Here is a 22,761-nt window from a genome sequence, read left to right on the forward strand (position 1 = left end):
AACCATATTCAGTTTTTTTTGCTCCCGGGTTTACCAGAATTAAATAAAGCAGTATGGAAAACTCCAAGGTCTCAGAGAGGCAGATTTTGCCAACAGTAAGGTTTACTTGAACTGTAGAGTGTGATTACTTTTTAAATTGGCTGCCCGTGTTTAAAAATCCAAATATTTCAGATAACCCTTCAGATGGCTAAAATCTCCTTAAAACATGTTAAATTTTCTAATTTTGAGGCTGGCTGGTCACCAGAAAGTCATGGGCTAGAGCTGCCTATATAAGACCAGGTATGGGCTTTACCTGCCCAATTTCTATTGGCCTTGGAATTTGGGACCCATTCTTAAAGAAAGACAGCAAGAGCTTGGGTTTGAGCCAAAGTACCCATGTGACAATGGTCACTGGAGACAGGAATACGATATGACATGGTCCTACCTCCAAGGAACAAGCAAGCACATTAGGATGAACACAGAAAGAACCCATGATAATTAAACATGAGGCAGGAGTGAAATTGTGGGAAAATTATTTCAGAACAGGAGCCTCACTTTCTTTTCCAATTCACAGGGAGTCCAGAAGATGAAATAAGATAATTGGTGGTTATCAACTGTTAGCTTGTGTTTGAAAAGTCACTCTTGTAACATGTCAACTTAGCAGAGGCAAATTATTACATCTTAAATATGAAATCTTGCTCTCCCAAAGCAATATTGTGTCACCAAAAACTGAAAACATGTTGTACCATGCTAGAGTTTTATTTTTGTAGATGCAATATATTCCCTGCCTATATTTGGTTGCTATTCTGATTTTAATCACTTATTCCATTATATATTTCAAGCAGATAAGTATTTGCCTATAAAAGCTAATAATTTGTACATATTAATTTTTAAATTAGTAACATTACTGAATTTTTATACTATTTCAAATAGTATATAGTCTATAGATTATAGTCTAAGGATATAGTCCACAATCTATGAAAGACCTGCTTCTGTTTCTTCTCATCTAATATCTACAACTTTCTAATATGTATACTTACTTTTATTACTACTAACTAAATAATTTTAAATAAAACTGTTGAAAGGGATATCATTGTCCAACTCCTGAGTTTAATGAAAATACTTCTATTTTTCTATCATAAAGCATGATGTTAACTTTTAGTCTGAGCTATATAAATCACTTTGCATTATGCACATAGGAAACCATTTTTGAACTAGAAAGTTGACATATAGGCATTCATTTTATTGTTCTTAATATTTTAAAATATATTTTATGAAGCCTCTATGAAAACATTTGAAAAAAGGAAAATATTTTTAAAATAAGAATACTTACATCAATTTTAACAAATATTTATTTCTTATTATTTTTAAAATCAGGAATGGAAGAGGGTGGGTTATTAACTTTTGAAATAAGGAAGGCATTTTCCTTTTCACTTTAGAACCTCAATATGGTGTATTATATTTATAATTTCCTAATATTGAAGTAAACTTGTATTTCTGGAAGAAACCTCCTCTTTACTGGACTGTAATAGTCTTTTAATACACTCTTGTACTGCATTTGCTAACACTAGAAGATGTGTTTGCATAGATACCCATGTGTTACCTGTGTTAACTATTTAACCTTTTTATATTATTTTCAGGTTCTGGCATCAGGAGTATTTTGGTGCCATTATTTTGGTACACTCCTTTCTTTCTCTAAGCCTAGGATAAGTTTTTCATGTCATATTACTAAATATTCCAAGAATGAAAAAATACATAGACTAATTAACATATGCCCATGTACCCACACCCATTAAGCCTCATCTATGTGCTGTCTTTTACTTCCAATTTATGTATTATTCTTCCTTTTTTTATTTAAAGTAAAACATGTCAGATAGTTGTTTCCCATTGTCGATCATCACCTGCTCCCTCAACCTACTCCTCTCATTCCCAGAAGCCAACCAAAAATGGATGTGAATCCTTGCCATCTAAAGACACTGAAGGTTTACATTAGAAATAATATCAGATTTGTTGATCATGTAGTATAAATCAACTATATTCATTTTAACTGATATATGGTACCTTATTTAAATAAAGTTCTGTAATTTATCCATTATACTCTTTTGTCGTTGAAAACTTAGGTAGAAACAGGTTTTTTTTTAATGTAGTCAAATATATTCATCTTCAATCTTAGATTTTGTACCTCTCATGTTCAAAATTCTACTTAAGGAATCATATTCTACTCTGAGATAATAAAGTTATTTCCTCATGTTTTCTCCCAAAAGACAATTGTCTGTATGTTCCTTATTTTGTCTCCAGGTTTTTTTTGTTTTGTTTTGTTTTGTTTGTAGCTGGAAACAAGTTTCCAAGCTGAACTTTTCTCTTCTAGCCAACTTTTACAACCAGATTGTGGTACTGATCCCTATTTTATCACTGTTTTCATCGCCATTTCTGCTACATACCAAGTCTCACATGAGAATGTTTATTTATGCACACAATAATCCTGTCCCTTGGTCCACATTTCTATTTTACCAAGAGCATGTCCTGCACTGTAGTTTAGTTACCAGATGACCTATGAGTGAGCAAATCTCTATTATTTCATTTTCAAATTTATCTTGGGTAGTTCTTGAAACTTGACCCTTCCACATGTATTTTAGAATCACCATGTAACATTCCATAAATTTCTTGTGGAAAGTTTCATTGGGATAGCCATGAGTATATGTATCAATTTGGAGAGAAGTGATATCTTGATATTGGCTTTCTGAATCATGAGGATTATTTATTTCTCCATATATTCATGCCTTTTATATAATATCTCAAAATATTCTATTACTTTCATCATACTGACTTTGCATTTTTTTATTATTTTTCTTAGTAGCTTAAGAGTTTTGATACCATTATGAATGGGGGTGCTTTTAAATTTATATGCTTTAATTGGTTACTTTTGGGCACAGGAGTACTGATTTTTACATGTTGTTCACATTATTTCTGACCCCTCTTATTAGTTGTAGGAGATTTCTTTTTAAAGTTTATTTATTTATTTTGAGAGAGACAGAGACAGGGGGAGGGGAAGAAAGAGAGGGAAAGAGAGAATCCCAAGTAGGCTCTGTGCTGGCAGAACAGAGCCAGACACGGGGCTGGAATCCACAAAGCCAGGAGATCATGACTTGAGCTGAAACCAAGAGTGAGATGCTTAACTGGCTGGGCCAGCGATCCAGGCACCCCAAGAGATTTCAAATCTATCCTTTTGGAGATTTGATGTGGAAAATCATATAAACTGTAAATCATGACAATCTTTCTTTGGCCTTCAAATCTATGTGTTACTTACATATACTTTTAGGGCTAAATCCCTATACTTGGAAAAAATAAATATAGAATTTTTAAAATACTTTTTGAATCAATGCATATTATTATGTTATTGATTTTCTCCAGTCTATTAATCTGGTATGCTTTATCAGCTTTATGTACTATTTTATAATTTATATTTCCCTATAGTTTTCTTTTTAAAGGTTTCTTTCTTTTACTTTTATGTCTTGTTTGGGCTTAATATGAACAACATAGAGACAAGCAGAGAAAAATAGTACAGTGATTACTAGGGAAAACCATAGATTTTCCTAATTGTTATCTATTTCCCTTTCCTTGTTCTTAAAGTTCCTTTAGGATTAGGGGCTTTAACTGTATTCTAAGTGGTTACTAGTTCTTAATGTCTACTGGATAAGTGAAATTTTATTGTTTTTCTTATATTGCTAAACATAACTTCAAGTGAAAAAAGGCCAATATGAAACTATTGGGAAAAATTAGGAAATGGCATATTTGTAGTTTATTTTCTTCATCATAAAGCTATTTATAAAATGGCTTTAACAAAATTACTTGCACATCAACTACTATTACGGGCTGTTATGCTAGATAAACACCTCATTTGCCATAAGATTTGCATCTATCAGGTATAGTTAAGTAATACCAGAAAGCGTTTTACAAAAAAGTTGAGCCACATTTAAATATCACATTCAGAGGGCTCAAAACTCTTTCAGAGTGAGACACTACTGCCTTTAGAAACATTTTTAAGGGCCACCTGTACTCACCTTACATCTGTAATGAAGAACTCATTTCCTAAATAAACATCATTCAGCAAAATAATAATAATAATAATAATAATAATAATAATACCCTGTAATAAGTTTTCAAAAAAGACCAAAAATAATTGGTAGACTCTGAAAGTTGGGAGGTAGATAGGAGACTTTGATGCAAGATTATTTGCAGGGGAATTAAAAGCTCAGCAGAAGAAATCAGATCTGTAATGATTCTTTGCATCTTTACCTCAAGAACAGCTGCACTCCCAGTGGTGGCCCCAGTTGATTAAAACTCAGAACAAAAACTTGTTCTATACCCAATGAAAATGTCGTCTTTCTGAGTGGAGGAAACATGGAAAGGAGGTGGGCACAATCAGGGCCACCAGAGAGCATAGAGGTACACTGAAAGGAGAGAGTGAGCAAATGAGAGCCCTAAATTCTGTATGTGAACTCTGCTACAAGACTCTGCCATGGATGTGGGGCAGACTCGAAGCAGCCTTAATGGAGCAGAACTGACACCCACAGGAGGTGTGACAGAATTGGCAGGTAGAGCTTCATGAAGTTAAATGTCCTCTTAAAAAAAAAATCAACCTTATTTGGTGGCCCCTGGGTGGCTCAGTCAGTTAAACATCTGACTCTTGGATTTGGCTCAGGTCATGATCTCACGGTTTGTGAGTTCAAGCCCCACTGACAGCACAGAGCCTACTAGGAATTCTCCATCTCTCTCTCCACTCCTCCCCTGCTTGCGCTCTCGCTCTCTCTCTCTCTCTCTCTCTCAAATTAAATAAATAAATTCAGCAAAAAAAAAAAATCAACCTTATTTGAAAGAATGTAAGAAAATCTAAGGTCTTCACTGCATAACATTTCTAACACCTACGATACAAGTAAAAAAATCACTTGACACACAAAGAGTCAGGAAAATGTAATTAATTTTCAAGGAAAAGGCAATCCTCAGATGCTAAGTTCAAGGTGAATCAGATGTTAAACATATAAGACAAGAACTTTAAACCACCTATTAAAAATATGCTCAATGAGGTGAGGCAAAATAAATTCATACACTCAATGATAATTAGTAAATATAAGCAGAAATAATAAAAGTGAAAAATATATCTATCTAAAAAAATAAAATATTTAAAATTTTCAAGGAATTCAATGGATATTCTCAGTAGCACGATGAAGAAGAAAAAGTCAGTGAACATAGAGATATATCAGAAGAAATCTTACTAGAAAGAGAAAAAAATTGTTTAGAAAATGTGAATGGACTTCACATTTCAGAAGTTCTAACACAGGTCTTTGGAATCTCAGAGAAAGAAAGAAGTTAAAAATTACAAAAAGAACTAATGGCTGAATACTCTTTAGAGAAACCCAAGCAGAATATATTTAAGAAGACCAGGCTTACACACATATGTTATAATCACATTTTTGAAAAACAAGACAGAATTTTGAAATCAACTAAAGAAAAATGAGCATAACTATTCGAATGGCTATGGATTTGACATTAGAAACCAAGGAGACAGTGCAACAATTTTAATATGTTAAATGAAAAACAGCAACAGAAACAAAAACTACCAATCTAGAATTCTATACCCAATGAAAATATCCTTCATAAATGAAGGTGAAGTAAATAAAGACCTAGATAAGAGTAAATTAAAAGATTAATTTTTTTTGCCAGTATACATTCACATAAATAAATGCTAAAGGAGTACTTCAGATTGAAGAAAAAAGATACCAGATGGAAACTCAAACTTCAGGAAGAAACAGAGAGCGTCAGAAGTGCTGGATACATAAGACAATATGAAAGACTATTTTTTCTTTTTATTTTCTTTAGAATTCATTAAACTCCTTAAAGCTAATCTTATAGCATAAAATTGCTGGGGCTTATAATGTCCTTAGATGTAATATATACAAAAAACAAGTATACAGGAGGTAGGGATGAGTGGGTAAAATGATTTAGATGAATTGCAATGTTTCTATGTTTTAGGTGAAGTGATTAAATAATAATTCTAAATTGGTTATCAAAAGTTAAGGGGGATTACACATTCACACTTGCACATTAGTCCCTAAGGCAATCACTAAAAGAAGAATTCTGTAAGGAAAACATAAAGGTGGATGAATTAAAATGGAACTCAAAAAGGTACAAAAAGAGAAACAGGAATAAGGATCACTAAGTAGACAAATAGAAAATAATAAAAGAGGAACCTAAATCCAGTGATATCAATTGTTCCTTTAAATGTAAACAAAATAAATACTATAAGCATAAAAGACAGAGATGAGAATGAAGTAAACAATTCTGTGGCAAAAAAATGTATATATGTGTGACACACACACATATATATATATATATATATATGACCATTTAAACTAAAGGAAAAATTTGTTGGGGTGCCTGGGTGGCTCAGTTGGTTAAGCATCCAACTTCGGCTTAGGTCATGATCTCACAGCTTTTGAGTTTGTGCCTCGCACTGGGCTCTGGGTTGACAGCTCAGAGCATAGAGTCTGCTTAACATTCTGTCCCTTCCCTGATCACAGTCTGTTTCTCACTCTGTCTTTCAAAAAATAAACATTAAAAATTTTTAAAGGGAAAATATGTTTAAAACTACAACCCAACAGAGTTGAGTAACAGATCAATTTAATTTACTATGTAAAATGTCCTACCAAGAAAAATTCAAACCTAAATGGTTTCACTCCTTAATTCTATCAAACATTCAAAGAAGAATGAACATCACATTGGAGGGAACACATCACATCTAATTTTATTAAGCCAGTATTAGCCTGAAACCAAAATTTACAACATTATTACAATAAAATAATTATAAAAAAAATCCAACATGAACCAAAAATGCAAAAATTAGAAAAATAATACCAAATCAAGTAAAGGAATATATAAAAAATATATACTGTGGTATGACTAAGTAGAATATGTTCTAAGAATGCAAGATTGGTTTCACATTCAAATATCAACCAATGTAATTCACCATATTGACAGAATAAAGGTTAAGTTTTGTTTATTAGCTTAATAGATGTGGAAATAGAATCTGACCAAAAAAAATTCAACATTCTTGACAAATAATGAAAAGAAGGAATTTCTTAACCTGATAAAGGACACTTAACTAAATTTTTATAGTTATCATATTTGATCATAATCAGCAGAGCTCAGTTATATGTAAGTCATGATTTGAAAAGTTGATTTTAACAAATCAGTGCATGCTAAGAAGGAAACTACTTAGGCATGCAACCACGTAAATCAATCTCAAAAAACACTGAGTGAAAGAAGTCTTATTATACAAAAGAGCACAAACTATATGATTTTATTTAGATGACATTCTAGGACAGGCAAAAACTGTGATTTCCTTCTAAAATTAAGAGATAAGCTAAGGATGTCTGCTGTTACTAACTCTATTCAGTATCAGACTAAATGTTCTAGCCACTGCAATTAAGTAAAAGAAATGAAAAAAAAGGCATGAGCATCAAAAAGGAGAAAAGTAAAACTGTCCCTTTCTATAGATGACATGATTTGTTTTGCATAGAAAATCCTAAGAATCTACAGAGCAAGTCCTAGAAATAATTAAATCTAGCAAATCATAGAGTATAAAGTTACTTAAAAAAGTAAATCCAGGGTGCTTAGGTGGCTCAGTCGGCTAAGCATCCGGCTTCAGCTCAGGTCATGATCTCACGGTTTGTGTGTTCGAGCCCTGTGTTGGGCTCTTTGTTGACAGCTAGCTCAGAGCCTGGAGCCTGCTTCAGATTCTGTACTTCCCTCTCTCTGTGACACTCCTCTGCTTGTGCTGTCTCTCTCTGTCTCTCAAGAATAAATAAATAACATTAAAAAAAGTAAACTCCATGTTTATATATTAAAAAACCCCTTGAAAATGACATTTTAAAATTTCCATTATGGTAGCATCAAAACCCATAAAAATATATGCCTGGGAGGACCTGACGGTTGAGCATCAACTTCAGTTCAGGTCATGATCTCCTAGTTCATGAGTTCGAGCCCTTGCTGGGTTCTGTGCTGACAGCCCAGAGCCTGGAGCCTGCTTTAGATTCTGTATCTCTTTCTCCCTCTCTCTCTCTCTCTCAAAAATAAACAAACACTTAAAAAATTAAAAAAAAAAACAAGTGTTGGGATCATTAAAGCAATTTTAACAAATAAAGCATATGGCATGTAATTTTACAACCTATCATAAATATACAGTAACAAAGACAGTGTGGTGCTGGAAAAAAAAAAAGATGTAGACATCAATAGAACAGAAAATAGGCCTAGAAAGCGATCCACATACATACGCAGTTAATTAAGAAATTTGCCACGGTAACTCTATGGGAGAAAGATGAGTCTTTTCAACAAATGGCATTGGAATGATTGGATATACATATGGGGAAAAAGTCACTAACCCTTACCATCCACAATATATAAGAAATAACTAAATAGAGTATAATATTTAAATATAAATTGTATCTTGGGTGACAAAGATTTTCTTAAGATACAAAAAGTACAAAGAATAATATAAATAAAAGAAAAAATGGCACGCTTGGGTGGCTCCATTGGTTAGATGTCTGACTTGGGCTCAGGTCATGATCATGGTTCATGAGTTCAAGCCTCACATTAGGCTCTGTGCTGATAGCTCAGAGTATGAAGCCTGCTTCAGATTCTGTGTCTCCCCCTCTTACTCTGCCCCTCCCCTACTTGTATTCTCTCTAAAAAATGAACATTAAAAAAAAGGACATTAAAAAAATAAAGGAAAAAAAAAGAACTAAAAAAAAAATGAACTTTATTGAAAGTAATTGGCATTAGCTCTTTGAAAGACACAGTAAGGCAAGGAAAAACAAGTCACAAAAAAAGGAATGATTTTATCAATACATATACTGAAAAATAACTTATATCCAGAATATATAGAGAATTCTTTCAACTTAGTAAGACAATACAAAAAAATGAGCAAAGGATTTGACCAGGCCCTTCACACACACAGAAATGTATGTGAGTACCTAACAGTACATAGGAAGATATCCAACTTGATTATCCATCAAGCAAATGCATATCAAGATCCCTGTGAAATACCAGTACACATATATTAGAAAATCTACAAGTGAAAACACTGACGAGAGAGTATTAACTTGAGGCACCTGGGTGGCTCAGTCGGTTAAATTTCCAACTACAGCTCAGGTCATGGTCTCGTGGTCTATGAGTTCAATCCCTGCATCAGGCTCTGCGCTCATGGCTCAGAGCCTGGAGCCTGTTTCAGATTCTGTGTCTCCCTGTCTCTGCCCCTCCCCTGTTCACACCTCTGTCTCTGTCTCTGTCTCTCAAAAAGTAAATAAACATAAAAAAATTTTTTAAAGAGAGCATTGACAGAATGGGAATAACTAGATGTCTCAAACACTCCTGGTAGGAATACGAAAATGATACAACTGATTTGGAACAGTTTAAACATCTAAATGTAGACGTTTAACATACAACATTTAACATATATTGCACAAAGACTTGCTCACAAACGTTCAGAGTACAGCAGCTATATTCCAAATAACAACAAAACTGTCAGTGGCCCAAAAGTCCACCAACAAGTACTGTATCCATTCAATAGAACACTACTCCGAATTAAAATGTCAGAACCGGTACGCAATGCTCTACTTCTCTGATACCAAGAAAGCTTGGCACTCTTATCATGTGGGCTTCCTCCCTACATTCCATGATGTGGATGCTAAGGGGACCCTGTCTTACCTTCCCCCAAAAAGCAACTTTAAGAAAGTTCCTTAAACCTTTGGCTACAAATATTATTTCACTCCCCCCCCAATTTGTTTGTAATCATTTTTATAAAAACAGACACAAAAATATATATATATGCCAAATCTCAGATGAGAAAAAAAGTGATGCATAAAGCGACTTTGTGTTTTTCTAGGAATAATGGTAAAGCTATCAATATGTTAGAGTCTGTGGTTCCATGCTAGCTGTGACTGAGGAACTTAATCATAGACACTGCCATAGACACGTGAGCAAATCCTCCAGGTTTAATTTGACCTAATGACGTGAGAAGGTTATTATCTTGTATCATGAAAAGTTTTAGAGAACACACTGGCTATGTTTTTTCTCAGGTTTCATTATGCAATGACCTGTAAATAATTAAGTAATCAATCAATCTGATGACCATTAAATATCTTTATCCCAAACTCCAAACTTATTAGACATTGAGTTAAAATTATATTAAGAAGCAATATCCCGGGGTGCCTGTGTGGCTCAGTCGGTTAAGCGTCCAGCTCTGGTCATGATCTCACAGTTTGTGGGTTTGAGCCCCGTGTCAGGCTCTGTGCTGACAGCCAGGTCAGGCTCTGTGCTGACAGCCAGCTCAGAGCCTGGAGCCTGCCTCAGATTTTATGTCTTCCCCTCTCTCTGACCCTCCCCTGCTCACACTGTCTCTCAAAAATAAATAAAAAACATTAAAAAAAACTTTTTAAAAAAGAAGCAATATCCCAAGAAGCAGAAAAGAAGGGCAAGTTGATTTCTTTTGGTTAAGGTACTACTGTTTCAAAGTTCAACATCTTTGATTGAGTACTCAAGGGATTTGGAAAGTGTTTTATCTGCAAAATACTGAAGAGGGGATTAGCTTCCAGTGAAAACAATTGGAGTGGTCCTTGCTTTATGACCAAAACAATAAAAAAAATACACATTCACATCTTTCCCAATTTTGTGAAACTGGGTTCATTTGTTACAATAAAAATTAAATCTAGACATGAAAAAAGGTGTCTTTTGAAATCATCATACAATTTTTATGAATAACCATCTTGTAAGCACAGGGCATAATCTGGGGAGGAGACTCTCCTACACATTGTTTTAGAATAAAGGTACTAGTAAAGATGAAACCAAGTTATGCTATTTCTGTTCCAAAGAACTCCAAGGTTAAATTAAACAAAAGGAAAATAACATAAGAATCTATTTTTAATTTAACCAAGTACACATTCACTGCTCTAACAAATCAGTAAGCAGCTCCCTCTCAAGAAAGTGCAAATGCCATCATTGTTATTAAAAGAGAAAAAAAAGCATCATACGTACCACTATAATAAAGCAAAACAATAGTATACATGGAAATACACCTCCAGGTCTTCTCATGCCCATTCACCTATTTAAAATTGTCTATAGCTTCCTGGCCTACATTCTGACACTTAGACATCATAGTTTAATATTTAAGACCTTCCTTGAATGGGCTCATACTTGGCTGAAAACCATAAGCCAATATCCACCACAAATTCTAGATTCCCAATCAAGGTACACGACACGCAGACTCCAAGACGTGCAATGGTGATGAGGATTTTGCTTATGGGCATGCCCTTCTCTCGTTGTGAAAGCTACTCCTTGAGCATTTCCTCACCTCTGAAGGGTTTCCTCTTCAGACCATCCTTGAGCACTATATACTAACCCCATCTTCCTGTCACTGCCTTACTTCATGTAGAAACCTATTGTTCATTTTTCCCTTCGTGAAACATTTGTCGAACACTTGCTGTGAACTGTGTTGATTTATTTATTTTTTAATTTGAAAGCAGTAGTATATTAACTGACAAGATTACACAAATAATGAGGGATATACCTTAGTTCATCCTTCTAATAACCCTATTGATCCGATCTTCCCTGATGCCAGCATCTCTACCTTCTACACAATGGCTGAACTTTTTCATTCCCCCTCATGGAGATGATAATTTCAAGGGTCGTAAGAAGTTGTTTGCTTCTTTGAAACATTTTCCAACAGTACAGATCTTGGAAATCAGATCCTTTGTGTAGACGGTGCCATATTTACCAAGAGATCAAGCAATCAATGTGCTGTCAGGGCAATTTGGCTCTTCTTGCTTTTGCCATAACCATGCTCATTGATCAATTCATTCACTGACTTCAAGTTTGGGTACCTCCATAGTATATATGATTCCACAGTCCTTGAACCTTTGGGGTCACACCATTGATATCTCTGCTTCCGACGACAAGTGCCAATTTGGGTTCCGCAGGTTCATAGAAGCTTCCAGATTTTCTTGCCATACTAGCTATTTGAATCTCAGTTCTGTACCTCTGCCTATATTACTGGTGGTAATGCTAAGCTTTTTCATAGATAAGCTTCCTCCTTGCCTTTCAAAGCCTCTTTTGGGAAAACTTCTTTCCCAGATGCTTGACCTTCAACTCTGTGAAATCCTTTTGCTTTTCCTTAAGGGTTTCTGGCCCAGCAGGAGCCTTCTTTTACTTCTCTTCTGCCCCCTCCATGGTTCCAGCCAGAAGAGTTCAACGCGAGAATGAACTAAACCAACAAATCAACCCCCACTCCTAACAATAACATCAACAATAACAAAACAGCCTTAATAGAACTTACATTGTATTTGGCGGTTAAGGATGAGACAAATAAGATAAATAAGCAAAGTATATATTAAATATTGATAAAAACTGCTATGTGGAAGAAAAAAACCAAAACAACACACAGGGATGAAAAGAAGGGAATACCAGGCAATAGGGCTGGGGTGCAATTATAAATGCGGGTGGTCAGGGAAGGTCTTGCCAAGAGGGCAACATAAGAGCAAAGTCCTTGGAGGAAGTATGGAAATCTGGGTGAGTGTTTCTGGTCAGAAGGAATAGTAGATCCCAAGGTCCAAAAGTGGGGGTACAACTGGTATGTGTAAGGAAGAGCAAGAACCTCTGTGGCTGAAGCAGCATGAGTGAGACTTCTAGAAAGATAAGAGGAGAACTGAGAAAGGCACAGCAGTCAGTCCTGAGGGGCTTGGACCACAGCTGTAAGGTCTCATGTTTATGCTAAGGGAGCAGCTGAGCTGTTGGAGGGCTGTGAGCAGAAGAAGAGCACCTGTCTTACCAGAGTCATGATCTGTGGACAATATTATTGTCTAGAAGAGGGGAAAGAAGAATGCATTACAGAAATGCAATATCTGCATCAAGAGGCACTAACTGTTTCTCTGTAGCAGTGCTTACCTAAGGTGTTGCATGGAGTATAATGAAGGAAGAGAAGGAAAGGAAATTATTTTAAAGGTGGGCCATGGAGTCTGTGCTGGGTTATCGCTGAGGAACAACAGAAAGTGGTAAGGATGCCATTTCACCACAAGGGGTAGAGTGATTAACAGATGAGAAGCAGCTGAAAAGAAAATTAGCGAACTGAGAAATGATTCCAAAGAAATTATTCAGAATGTAGACAAGAGACACAATGATACAGATATAAAGAGAAGTGAAGAGACATGGAGGGTAGAAATGAGAAGATGTTCAGGGTCAGGGGAAAGGGTTAATGAAAAAATGAAGAAGAAGTAATATATGAAGATAAAATGCCTGAGAATTTTTCAAAATTGTTGAAAAATACCAATATAGGAAGTAAAAAAAAATCCTTACTAGGATAAATGAAGAATTTAGGTCTAAAAATGACATAGTAGGGGCACCTGGGTGGCTCAGTTGGTTAAGCGACCGGCTTCGGCTCAGGTCATGGTCTCACAGTTCGTGGCTCTGTGGTGAGAGCTAGCTCAGAGCCTGGAGCCTGCTTCAGATTCTGTGTCTCCCTCTCTCTGACCTTCCCCTACTCACACTGTCTCTTTCTGTCTCTCAAAAATAAATAAAAAACAAAACAAAACAACATTTTTTTTAATGGCATACTAGAGGGGTGTCTGGGTTAAGCATCCACCTCTTGATTTTGGCTCAGGTCACAATCTCACAGCCAGGAGCTCTGTGTTAGGCTCCAAGCCTAACTTAAGATTTTCTCTCTCCATCTCTCTCTCCCCTTCCCATGTCCCCTCTCTCTGTCCCTCTCTCTCTACATAAATACATACATACATACAAAATGCCACAGAACTGAAAAACACCTGGGAACAAAAAAGAAACACTAAGAATCTGCTAAAGGGAAAAGATGGCTCAGTTGTAAAGAAAAAAACAATTTGAGTGACTTTATATCTCAGTGCAACAAGGAAAGCAAGAAGACAGAATAACGACATATATACAATCTCAGTTTTTCAATTTAGAATACTGCATCTAGCAAATCGTCTTAAGAGTAAAGCAAAGACATTTTCAAAAATACAAAATTGAGCCATGCTTCATCACCAAAAGACCCTCATGGAAGGATACATTAAAAAGATTTCAAGGAGGGGCGCCTGGGTGTCTCAGTCGGTTACGTGTCTGACCTCAGCTCAGGTAATGATTGCAGTTTATGAGTTCGAGTCCCACATCAGGCTCTGTTCTGACAGCTTGGAGCCTGGAGTCTGTTTTGGATTTTCTCTCTCTCTCTCTCCCTCTCTCTCTCTCTCTCTCTCTCTCTGCCCTTCCCCTGCTCATGCTCTCTCTCTCTCAAAAATAAATAAATATTAAAAAATTTTTTATTTTCAAAGAGATGGAAAATTGTCCATGGTCTAAAGGCTGGATGCAAGAATGTATGTGCTCAAAGGCAATGATAAATGTGTACACAGATCTACATAAACTTGGACTTACAAAAGAAACACATGCTAATTTGTGTGTAATGAGGCAATCTAGAACTAAAATAGGGGTCAGCAAAACTCGTAAATTGGGAGAGGTATGGCTTGATTTAAAGAATTCTAACACACTCTTGTATGTTAAGTAGAAACATAAACTTCAGCCTTTTGGTATGAAGCTGAGGCTTTGCACCTCAATCTCCCTACAACAGAGCAAAACGCACAGAAAAACAAACAAAAAGCCTGGAAGGCTCAGGCAGCTGAGTATCTGACTCTTGATTTGGGCTCCAGTCATGATCTTATGGTTTGTGGAATCAAGCCCCGTGTCGGGCTCTGTGCTGACAGCTAGGAGCCTGCTTCAGAATCTCTCGCCCTCTCTCTCTCTCTCTCTCTGCTCCTCCACCCTCTCTCAAAATAAATTTTAAAACTTAAAAAAAAACAAACTGAAGACAGATGCAGTGAGGTGAAGCTTAGTTTGCTCCTTTCTATCTCCTTCAGGGATTTTTTTGTCTTCTTTGCCAATTCACAATGTGGGACCAATTCACAATGTGGGATGACATGGTGATGGGGCACAGACTAGCAGCTTAGAGGTTGTTTCTATTACAATAATCTAGGGAGCTAAAATTTGGAGTGCATAGAAACTATAAGAGCTAAGACTTGAGAGATAATAGGAAAGGGTCAAGTCCAACATTCTCTATGCATTTCTCCTGAGAAACTATTTCCTAAGACTGTGCATGCTTAGGGTGAAAAGTAGAGACCAAGCACAAAGTGAGAACTAAAAGTTTCTGGCAATCTCACTCACTTGGGAGATGAAAACAGGAGGCAAAGGAGTAATAAAAAAGAAAGGCTCTAGCAAACCCTACATGCTTTTAGTAAGACACGTGAAGAGCTATGCACTAAGTAGAGGGGTAAACTAGAAACAGACAAATCCTCAAAATGTTTGAAATCTTTCCTTGGATTGTTTCAGCCTTGACCATATCACAGGGACTTGTTAAACTCTTCCCACCTCCCCTATGTCCTCTCTGCAGGAAGAGAACACAGTCCATATCCCCTATGACATTTTAATAAATGTTATCCAGCATTTAATAAAAATAACGACCCAGTTAGAATAAAAGAGAATGACCAAAAATCAAGAGAAAACCAGACTACCAGAGCAAGCAGATGATTTCAATGTTAGAGTCACCAGATATGAATTTTGAGGCAGTTATGACTAGTATATATGAAAAATGGATAACAGCATGGAGAATATTGGCAGAGAACTAGAATATCTAAAATAGGATTTAATGGAAAGCTAGAAAAAAAATTTTAAAGGGATGAGTGAAATGAAGAGCTCATTAAATAATGTAATAGCACTACAGAAAAGTGAAGATTCTTGATTTGGTGTATTGGTGTAAAACTATCTATACTTTATGCAGAGATAAATACGCTAAGAAAATAAAGCCAAAAATAGCTATATGGCACACTGAGAAAAGTTTAATTTACACATAAAAATTTGGAATCCATGAAGGCAGAAGAAAGAGAGAATAGAGAAAAAACTATAAATGATACTGGATGAGAATTTCCCCAAATTTACAAAAGATGTGAAATTACAGATTTTGAGAAACTCTAATATGATGAAAAGAAAGAGAACCACATATAGGCACATAACTGATGACCAAGATAACATTTGAAAGCAGACACTGGTGAGGGAAAAAAAAAAAAAAGAAAAGCATTTCTTCTCAATGAACAAAAATTAAACTGACAGCTAAATTTCCCAAAAAAAATAATAACAATAATAATGATGATGATAGAAGATAATTAGAAAGAACTTATATAAGATGGGCTTTATATGTTCCTTGAATGTTTGGTAAAATCTACCTCTAACATTATCTGAGCCTTATGTTCTGTTTTCTGGAAAGATACTAAATTAATGATTCAATTATATAATGGGTTTAGGGTGATTAAAGTTCCTATACCTTTTCAGTCACTTTGAAACCCCTTTCTACAAGTTTTATCTATTTTATACATTTTTAAACATGTTAAGCATAAGCTTTTATAATATCCTTTTATATTCAATCTCTGCCTTTCCTGGATTATTTCCTCTTTCAGTACCTGATACTTGTGCCTTTACTCTGTCCACTGAAAACTCTCAGAATAGTCAATTTTATTACTTTTTTGAGGAGATAACTTTTCACTTTATTTTCTGTTCTATTTTACACATGTACTCTACTGTACTGATTTTGCTCTCATTTTTATTTCAAATTCATTTGGCTTCATTTTGCTGTGATTTTTCCTTTTTTAAAAAAAATTTTTTTTTGAGAGAAAGAGATGGAACATGAGCAGGGGAGGGCAGAGGGAAAGGGAGACAAAGAATCCAAAGCAGGCTCCAGAATCTGAGCTGACAGCACAGAGCCCAATGCAGGGCTGGGAACCCACAAACCGTGAGATCATGACCTGAGCCGAAGTCAGACGATTAACTGACTGAGCCACCCAGGCACCCCCATTTTGCTGTGATTTTTCAACGTCTTGATTTTGAGAGTTAACTCACTCATTCTGAGTCTGAGTCATTTTCAATATTGGTTTTATCTTGCTCTGTTTTTGTGGAATACAACATGCCAATTCCAACTCTTACATGGAAGAGCAAAAAGCCAAGAATAGCCAAGAAATTCCTGAAAATGTAAAACAAACTGGAGCCAGGCTAAAGCCAAATATTTGTGTCACATTGATACAGGTATAGACAAGAGACCAATGGGCTGGCACAATCTAATCCTTGACCTTGTGAAAAACTGCAGGCCCCTGGGAAAAAGTAGAAGATTCAAGAACTGGTACTAGATTGATTAACTGTATAGTCAAAATACAACGATGAAATCAAATCAAAAGTAGTTCAAAATTTTTACTATAAAAAGCAAAGCCATAGAAAATTTAAAGAATATTTTTATGACTCTAGGACAAGGAATGATTCCTCAATAATGACACAAAATGCACAAACTACAGGGATGATTATTGACAAATCCGACATGAAATGTAAGAATTTTTTTTTTCACCAAAAGTTAACATAGAGTGAAAAAAATAAGCCACAGACTTGGAGAAGATATTTCTCCCATAGGGAATTTCTATCTAGATTATATAAGATGCCTCTACAAATCAATAAAAACCTAGGGATTACCTAAAGAAGAATAAAGAGGCACAGAAAGGCCCCCAAACACTGAATCACATTTGTTATGATGAAAGTGCAAATTAAAACCACTCCAAAGTACTACTTCACACGTAAGACAGACAAAATTTAAAAAGTCAGATAATCCCAAGAGTTTTCCAAGATGCAGAGCAATGATTAAATTTTATTTGATGCCTGATGGTTCAGTCATTTGGGAAATGGTTGACATTGACTGAAGAGAATGCTCAGGTGACCAAGTAACTCTAGTCCTAGGTATAAATTTGGGAGCAATGGGTTCTAAACTTTAGTGTGCATGAGAAATACTAGATGGTTGGTTTAATCAAGATTACTGGGTCTCATCCCTAAAGGTCATGGGTGGGGCTGGGGAAATTACATTTCTATAAAGTTCCTAGATGAGGCTGAACTGATGTCCAGGCACTACACATGAGGAGCCAAGACGCTGAACTCCTTCCCATGCCTCCCAGACAATACGTGTATCAATATTTTCAAGAACGCTCTTCATCATAGCCAAAAACAAAAATTAAAAACAAAAACAACATCTGGAATCAATCCAAGGTCTATCTAAAGTCGAATGGATAAATAAAATAGTTTACTTGTAAAGCGAAATGTCATATAGAATGAAGATGAACCACATGGATGAACATCAAAAATATTATTTTGAGCGAATTTGCAACCCACAGAGTAAGACATTAAAGTACTGTGGTTGCTCTTATAAACTTCAAAAAATAGCCAAAATTGAATTACATTGTTCAGAGACAGACACAGAGTTGGTGAAACTACAATGGAAGTGAGTGAATGACATAGCATTCAGTGTCACCGTTACTTCTGGGGAAGAGGAATGAAGAAGGATTCGATCATAAGGAGGCAAAAAAAAAAGGGGGGGGCTTCAAAAATAATGAGGATTTCTAATTTTCAAGTTGGGAGATGGGCACACAAGTATTTCCTAACTGTTGTTCTTTACCTTGTACACACATATGCATAGTTTTATAAACTCCCTTATCTATACACTATATTTTTTATTAATTGTTTTGTGGCAGGTTACATACCACTGGCCACAAGGGGTATGATTTTGCACTGACCTAGGAATGCTTTCAAAAGCCATGCGATGGAGGGCTTCCACACAGGCACTCCTGTTGGTTTACAAACAATATGGACAAAGAACTGGTTTGGAAAGTAAGGAAGTCCAGGGCGGGGGGAAATAAAGAAGAAAAGGAAAGGGGTTCCCGGGGGTCTCAGTTGATTAAGTGTCCAATTTTGGCTCGGGTCATGATCTCAAGGTTCGTGGTTCAAGCCCCACATCAAGCTCTGTGCGGACAGCTCAGAGCCTGCTTCAGATTCTGTGTCTCCCTCTCTCCTGTCCCTCCCATGCTCATGCTTTGTCTCTTTCTCAATAATCAATAAACATTAGACATTTTTGCTCTAATGAACTTCTAATTCATGTATTATCATAGTACTTTTCTCTATTTCCTAACTTTTCACATCAAATCCAAAGTAATAACCCAAAGTTTAGTTCTCATTGTGGTGCACTCCTGCTCAAAGTCTTTTCTGTCTGCCTCCTCTCTAGAGACAGAGTTTAACACTCCTAGTATGAGATACAAGGGGATAAGACCAAAATATGGCCCAAGCTTCCATGTACTATTTTTCCTGACTCTCCCCTACCATATTTTCTAAATTCCAGGCACACAAAAACTTACCTTTCTTAAAAACTATGTTTTCTTTCTCAGTGCCTCTTAATCTAAGTGCCCCTATGAATGTTCTTTTTTTTTTTTTTCCTTTCTTTATTTCTCACTGGTACCCCTGACTGGAATAAGCCATTATGTTACCTGGTGTTTCATAATACCTTATAATTGGTTCAAAATACATTTGCCTGGCATCATGGTCATTTTGTTCAAGTTTTACTCTTTGAAATCCTGAAGCATATATAATTTATACAAATTATATATAAAACATAGGACAGTGTCTTACAGGGAATAGATACTCAAAGATCTATTGAATTGAAACTAGAGTCAAAATGAGCATTAAAAGTCTAACTGTGTCCTTTGCATTTCAACAACCTTTTACCCAACACGGCACTTGGATGATGTCACAACATAAGGCTGCTTGTAGTGGGCTGGAGGGTAGACCAGGAAGCCCTAAATTAGTATCCAAACTATGGCTTTAAATGAATGCAAGAGGACAGAACCTGAGATACTCCAGATACATGAATTACAAATATTCTCCCAGTGCAACATCCTCCCCTCCATGTGAACATTTGTGTGTGTCTTGAAAAAGGTGAGCAGGAGAAAGTTCTGATTAAAGGTTGATTTCCATTCTATATCAATGCCCAGAAAGTCAAGACAGTCAAATATACCATGGGTTCCAAATCAATTAAAACTGATGAACTGATTATTCAATTCAAACATCCATTCAACCAACCTTCATGGAGTGTTTATTAGGTATGGGGCACTTGCTGCTACTTAAAAATAAATAAATAAATAAGACTATTTCCATCATCCAGGAGCTACCAGTATAAACTGTCTCTTCACACACACACACACACACACACACACACACACACACACACACACACCTAAATTAGAGTTTCTCATCATGTCTTATTCACATATGGTTGTAAATAAAAATATCAGAGCACATCATTATATATGATTACATAGTCATCAAAAGAACATTTTAAATGAGAAAATAAAATGATTAACAATTTGATTTGTAGTGAGTCTGACTATGGAGCCGAGTGCTCTTAACTACTCTACTATACTTTTTCTGTTGCATTACCTCCAACAGTTTTGAGGCAATTACATTTTCTAACGAGAAGCATGGATTTAATGGTGCTTAGGGTATACTCATTTTGACTGGATCTAAATCATGGCTTTCCCTATCCTCACAATGGATACTAGCAGCTCTTGGAAACATTACCTAACCTTTATTCATCTGAAAAATGAGAACAGAAATATCTTCCTCAAGCACTGTTGGGAGGACTTGATGCAATGATAGGAAGGAGGAGTCATCCTCACTGCCATGATTCTTAAGGCAGATGAACCACTGAGCCCAAGTCAAAGGACAGTAATAAAACCATGAAGAACACCACTTGGAAGATAAGGTTTGTTGGTCTCAATGTCACTAATCATTCCTTTAGAAAAGCACTCAGGCCATTCATTGGCTCAAGGAGAAGATATTTACTCAATTATCCCTTTGAGTTTGCCCAATGCTAGAGAGTGGCTGGGCTTCGTTTAAACTAATTTTCTCTTTAGTGAGAAGGAAAGAGCAAGCAAAAGGCACAACAGAGGCTAAAAAAAAATTGAAAGGCTTCACATCCTTAAAGATGTTAAGACAATTAATTGGGATGGATCCCAGAGAAATGAGACCGGAAAGAAGGTTGGGGTACTAACTGGGGGTCAGTTAGTGGAAAGACCTGCAGGTCACAGTAACAGGTGGAAGATGTGATTGTAAACTAAACACAAAAAGGACAAGATCAGATATTTAACTAGATAATATTGGCAGCTAAGTGCTCTTAATGATGGGAATGGGGTAATGCAATGAAAAACAGAAGAAAAATATTTAGGAGGGAAATGCAATAGCCCAGGAGAAAGAACAAGATCACTTTTGTCTGGGAGGCTTCGGGATGTATTACAGAGAATATAGGCTTTTGTAGGTTTTTTAACCATGCTTTAGATTTTGATGAACTGTGGGGAGTCACATGGAAAACACTATACATCTGATGCCTGGTTACACTCATCTACTCACCAAGAATTACTTCTGAGTCCTGGGCAACCTTCAAATCATTCCTGGTCTCCTCACCCCTTTTGGCTGGCCTCAGAAACTAGCCCACCTAGTCTTCTCCTTGCTGATGTTCTCATACCAAGATCTATAATGTGAACAGGCACATAGCTTCCTCCAAAACATAAAGCCCTCCACCATATGCCAGCAGCCATGAGGGAAGCCAACGGAGCCAACCAAATACAGAATGTCTTTCCAAGTTGCTGATAACATGTGACTTTTGTATATCTGTAATTGTACTTCTCCCAACCACTCTTGACTGAAACGTACACAGTCCATGACCTTTTCCCTCCTCCCAAATGAATGCCTCACTAAATGACTTCCTATGCAGGGAGCCACTGCTTGCTTCATAAATCATTATTCATCAGAAAGCAACATGAACGTAATACCACAACTAGGCAATGAAGGGCCTAGCTGTGGTAGGCAGAATAATGGTGCCATTAACATGCCCATGTCCTATTCCCCAGAACCTGTAAATATGTTACAGTTCAAAGGGAAACTAAGGTTACAGATGGGTGTTAAGGTGGCTAATCATCTACTGTTCACATTGGGAGATCATCATGGATTATCTGGTGGAATCCAATGAAATCCAAAGAGTCAGTCCTTCAAAGTGGAAGGCAGAGTCAGAAGAAGAAAGTTAGGAAAAGATGTGAGGGCAAAGCAAGGTCAGAATGATGTCATGTGAAGACTTAACAATGTGCCTTTGCTGGAATGTGAAGATGGAGGAGGGGCCAGGAGCCAGGGAACTTGGACAACCTCTATCAATTGGAAAAGGAAATAGATTCTCCCTGAGAGCCCCCAGAATAGAACACAGCCCTTCTAACATCTTGATTTTCGATCAGTGAGATCTGTGGTAGACTCCTGTCCTCCAGAACTGTAAGATAATAAATCTGTGTTGTCTAAAGCCACTTACATCTATGGCAATTTGTTCGACAAGCAACAGAAAACTAATAAAGTAGAATAATATGAAAGGATTTCCTAGGGAAACTGTGAAGGGCTGTCTAGACTGACTAGAAAGCAAATTCCACACCTTTGGCAGGAGCCAGGGTCTAGAAAGGAATGTGTTCCTCCTGGCCCGATCTCCACTAGAAAGAGGTAAGGCGAACAGAGGCACCCATCATGGAGGAAAGGCTTTGGCAAACATCAACTTGGATCGGGCCCAGAACTGAAATGCCCTTCCTAGCCCTGCCCCTCACTTTTCTCCCTTGTCCCCCAATAAAAACTTCCTATCTCACCTGCGCCTCTATGTCATGCTCTGGTAGCCATATGCATGGAGAGAGAAAGTTTACCGAATCAAGACTCATTAGCCATCTATTCTCTTGAGCATCAAAAATATGCCATTTCTGGTATTCATTTGGCATTGCCTTTGACTATTTCTACATGACATAA

At 36.5% G+C, this 22,761-nt stretch overlaps 1 protein-coding gene and 1 pseudogene across 6 annotated transcripts in view; both read right to left on the reverse strand.

Moving 5' to 3' along the window:
• MCTP2 (multiple C2 and transmembrane domain containing 2) overlaps positions 1–22,761 on the reverse strand; it is a 244,352-nt gene that overhangs the window by 37,460 nt on the left and 184,131 nt on the right. The window lies entirely within an intron of this gene.
• Positions 11,601–12,258, reverse strand: LOC115302125 (annotated as a pseudogene).

The sequence above is a fragment of the Suricata suricatta genome, chromosome 9 (genome assembly GCF_006229205.1).
Source record: "Suricata suricatta isolate VVHF042 chromosome 9, meerkat_22Aug2017_6uvM2_HiC, whole genome shotgun sequence".
Lineage (NCBI taxonomy): Eukaryota > Metazoa > Chordata > Mammalia > Carnivora > Herpestidae > Suricata > Suricata suricatta.